General features: G+C 42.8%; 1 long non-coding RNA gene across 1 annotated transcript in view; it reads left to right on the top strand.

The window, feature by feature from the left end:
* The first annotated feature begins 662 nt into the window (after positions 1-662).
* LOC143301959 (uncharacterized) overlaps positions 663-5,000 on the top strand; it is a 7,492-nt gene continuing 3,154 nt past the window's right edge. Inside the window, exons 1-3 of the long non-coding RNA XR_013057868.1 lie at positions 663-690; positions 3,494-3,616; positions 4,284-4,326. This is a non-coding gene — a long non-coding RNA (uncharacterized LOC143301959). The remainder of the gene's footprint in view (positions 691-3,493; positions 3,617-4,283; positions 4,327-5,000) is intronic.

Genomic DNA, 5,000 nt, shown 5'->3' with positions numbered 1-5,000 from the left:
CGGCCATGCACGTAAAAGCCCACTCGTGTACATTCGAGTGAACGTGGGAGTTGCAGCCCACGAACGAAGAAGAAGGAGAAGAATGTAGAGACCAGTGTGTGTCATCTGTTTGTTTGTGGATTATGTTCTTCAGTGTTATGTGTACATTGCACACACAGACTTCCTTGCCCTACTGTGAGCCATGTCGTGTCCCTCAACAATCAGCCTCAACAGTCACCCCTGTGCTTGTCACCAAGAACCTTCCTCTCACTGATCCTCGGATCCTTGTAAACCTACCATCACACACACAAAAGGTCAAGAATTCATCAAAGTATATAAACGACAGGAAGAAATGATTTTCAGTATAGCCTGACTGTTTTGCTTTCCTACTTTTTTGTTTGTTTTTGTTTGTTTGCTGTGTGTGTGTATGTGTGTGTCTGGCCATGCGTGCGTGCGTGCATGCGTGTGTGTGTGTGTGTGTGTGTGTGTGTGTGCGTCCGTGCGTGCGTGCGTGTGTGTGTGTGTGTGTGTGTGTGTGTGTGTGTGTGTAGCACTCGCCAGACGTGTCACCCACTGAGTGAAGACAGCTGACTCCAAGCAGAGAGGTGTCATGGGAGATAACAAGGTGACTAATAAAACCACAGCCAGACTGTATAAATATCGCCCTGGGGGGCTGGGTCAGGTATTCTGTTCCTGCAGGACTCTAGGAAGGTAAGTTGGTTATTGACTGTGGTGTTCTGTTGGCCTGTATCAGTGTTGCTGTGGTGGATGTTACCCCAGGGGAGGCAATTTGGTTATTTACTATGTTATACTGTTGGCTCGTTTTTATGTTTTTATGTTGCTGTAGAAGTTGTTACCTCATGGGAGACAACTTGGTTATTTACTGTGGTATTCTGTTGGCTTTTCTTCATGTTGTTGTGACAGTTGTTACCTCAAGGGAGGTAATTTCGTTATTAGTTGTGTTATATTTTTAGCTTGTTTTTATACTGTTGTGGCAGTTGTTACCTCATGGGAGGTAACTGTGTTATACTGTTGACTTGATTTCATGTTGCTGGGATGGTTATTTCAAGGGTGGTAACGTGTTTATTTACTGTGTTATTCTGTTCGCTTGTATTCATGTAACAGGGATGGTTATTTCAAGGGAGGTAACGTGGTTATTTGCTGTGTTATACTGTTCGCTTGTATTCATATAACAGGGATGGTTATTTCAAGGGAGGTAACGTGGTTATTTACTGTGTTATACTGTTCGCTTGTATTCATATAACAGGGAAGGTTATTTCAAGGGAGGTAATGTGTTTATTAACTGTGGTATTCTGTTGGCTTGTTTTTTATGTTGTTACGGTAGTTGTTACATCATGGGAAGCAACTCGTTTATTAAACTTGTTGGCTTTTCTTTATGTTCTTGTGGCAGTTGTTACCTCAAGGGAGGCAACTTGGTTACTAACTGTGTTATAATGTTGGTTTGTTTTCATGTTGTTGTGGTAGTTTTTTCCTCATGTGAGGTAACTTAGGTATTTACTCAGCAGTACCGTCGGCTTGTTTCAATGTTACTGTATTAGTTGTTACTGCAAGGGAAGTAACTTCATTATTCACTCCATGATTATAAGATAAGATAAGAAAAGATAAGATAAGATAAGAATAACTTTATTATCTCCAACTGGAGAAATTTGGTCAGGTGCATTATCACAACATAGACAAGTAAACAACATGGGGACCATAACTGTAAAAGTCAACAACAGCTTTTACGAATATTACGAAGATACAAATGTAACAAATATCACATACACCATTTCATACATACATCCACATACTGCAGGCAATAACTAGTATTCTTAATGTAAAAACAGAAAGAATTAAGAAACATTATTTGAATATAATTATAAACATAGCCTACTATACTGCACATTGATTATAATAGACAGATAAGATAAGAATAAAGATAAATTGCGGAAAACCGCAACCAGATAATACACACCCACACCCCCCAACCCCCCTCCCCCACCCACCCCACATACGCGGATTACTTTATTAAACAAGAGTAATAAACATATGTTCTCAAATAAAAGCATTTCTTGTTTTCGTGTTGCTGTGGTGGTTGATAACTCAAGGGAGGTAACGTGGTTATCTACTCCAAAATACTCTTGGCGTGATCTTTTGCTGGTTTAGTGTTTGTTATCACGTGCAGTTGAGCCTTGTATGGGTTGTTTTACCCATGCTGGTAAATCTGAAGTGGTTAAAAATGAATTAATAGAAAAGAAATACTTGTTTCTTTATTGTTTTTGATTGTTTTTTAACGGATTGGTGTATAGCTCGTTTGGTTTCGTTATATTCTGATTTATATAGCATGTATCTCACCTATATGGATTGTTGTGTCTATGCTGGTAACACTCGAATTGCTGATGATGCTATATACGTAGATAACTCTGTCTCTCGCTGTTTCTGTGACTGCTTTCACCTCGACACCCTGTCTCACTCTCTCTACCATCATACTTCAGGACACTGTGATTTACACATTCTCCCAGATTCAAACACTCAGTTTGTCTGCCACTCTTTCTCTGTCTTTGATGCTTTTCACTTGAAATTAAATAAGCTCCATCTGTCGCTTTTGTCATATCAGTGGAGTGATGGCCTAGAGGTAACGTGTCCGCCTAGGAAGCAAGAGAATCTGAGCACGCTGGTTCGAATCACGGCTCAGCCGCCGATATTTTCTCCCCCTCCACTAGACCTTGAGTGGTGGTTCGGATGAGACGATAAACCGAGGTGCCGTGTGCAGCATGCACTTAGCGCACGTAAAAGAACCCACGGCAAATAAAGGGTTGTTCCTGGCAAGATTCTGTAGAAAAATCCACTCGATAGGAAAAACGAAAACAACTGCAAGCAGGAAAAAATACAAACAAATGGGTGGCGCTGTAGTGTAGCGACGCGCTCTCCATGGGGAGAGCAGCCCGAATTTCACAGAGAGAAATCTGTTGTGATAAAAAGAAATAAAATACAAATACAAATATCTCTGCATTAGGGAGTTTACAAATCTGTGCAAAGCCATATATAGGCATGAATGTCAATGTAGTAAACTGTTCATGTCTGTGAAAAATGAACTTAGATCCAGTCAAAAGAAATGTTCGTTACTCCACTCTTGTTTCTGTCGGTCAGGGTCTCTCTCTCTCTCTCTCTCTCTCTCTCTCTCTCTCTCTCTCTCTCTCTCTCTCTCTCTCTCTCTATCTCTCTATCTATCTATCTATCTATCTATCTATCTATCTATCTATCTATTTCTGATTCTCAGTCTATGATTGTCCGTCTGTTTGTAAGAGACGATAAATCATTAAAGACAGTAACGAAAACAGTGTCAATTACCACTGTCGAAGACACACACACACACACACACACACACACACACACACACACCACAAGCAACAGCAAACAACAACAACAACATTCTTTTTCATATTCTGAAACAGACTAAGGAAGAAGAACGTGTCACTATGGTTTGACCGTCTCATTCTGTTTCTATTTTAAGCATCCGAAACCAAAGATGAAGACGTCTGCTGTGCTGTTGGTGTGTGGTCTGCTGCTGATGGCGTTCAATATGACGTCAGCAGTTATCTATGGTGGATGGAGCGGCAAGAAGCTGACTGCCAGGGTCAGTCTGTGTATTCTGGTCCACACACACACACACACACACACACACACACACACACATATACATACACACGCACACACACACACACACACACAAGCACGCACACACGCACGCACACGCACGCGCGCGCACACACACACACATACACACACACACAAGCACACACACAAGCACACACAAACATACACACGCACACACACATACGCACACTTGCACACAGCACATACACACTTATACACACAAACACACACGTGCATGCATACACATACAAAAATACAGACATACATACACACATTTATACACGCACAAATACACAAAAACGCAGTGTAATTGTTCAATGAGAGAGAGATAACACACACACACACACACACACACACACACACACACACACACACACACACACAGAGAGAGAGAGAGAGAGAGAGAGAGAGAGAGAGAGAGAGAGAGAGTCCATGTAATAATGCATAACCTGCTGTTTCAGACAGGAAAACGTATCTGTTGTGAAGACACACAACAACACACACAAGACCACACAGCACCACACATCACAACAACAGGACAACACATAATTATGAATCAACGCACACTTATAGATTTACTTATTCGTTTTCTTGTTTCATGGGGTTTTTTCAATGACGTACTTACCTAATGATTTCATTCTTCACAGGATCTCCCGGAACTCTCAGCAGATCCCAACGGTGCAGAGAAAGGTAAGACAACTCTGCTTCAGATGGCACAGATCTGACGTCACTTGCAGACAAAACTGCTTCAGGTGGCATAGATCTGACGTCACTTGTAGACAGCTCTCTGCTTCAGATGGCACAGATCTGACGTCATTTGCAGACAAAACTGCTTCAGATGGCACAGATCTGACGTCATTTGCAGACAAAACTAGGCTTCAGGTGGCATAGATCTGACGTCATTTGCAGACAGCTCTCTGCTTCAGATGGCACAGATCTGACGTCACTTGCAGACAAAACTGCTTCAGATGGCACAGATTTGACGTCAATGTCAGACAACTCGCTCCTTCATATTTCATATGTCTGACGCCGCTTGCATGTGACACTCTCCTTCAGAATGCTCAGATCTGACGTCATTTGCAGACAGCTCTTTGCTTCAGATTACACAGATCTGACGCCGCTTGCATACTCATAACTCTCTCCTTCAGAGTGCAGAGATCTGACGTCACTCGCGGACGTCTCCCCCACGTTATACACACAGGGAAAGTCTGGAAGAATGGGAGGAGAGCTTACATTCAAATGGAGATGGAGGGGTGGGGGTGGTGGAGGGTGGAAGGAGGGGTGGGGGTGGAGGGGTGGGGGTGGTGGAGGGTGGAAGGAGGGGTGGGGATGGTGGAGGGGTGGGGGTGGAGGGGTGGGGGTGG

The sequence above is a fragment of the Babylonia areolata genome, chromosome 28, assembly GCF_041734735.1.
Source record: "Babylonia areolata isolate BAREFJ2019XMU chromosome 28, ASM4173473v1, whole genome shotgun sequence".
NCBI classification, from domain to species: domain Eukaryota; kingdom Metazoa; phylum Mollusca; class Gastropoda; order Neogastropoda; family Buccinidae; genus Babylonia; species Babylonia areolata.
The sequence above is the reverse complement of the archived record's forward strand: the minus strand, read 5'-3'. Positions and strand labels throughout refer to the sequence as shown.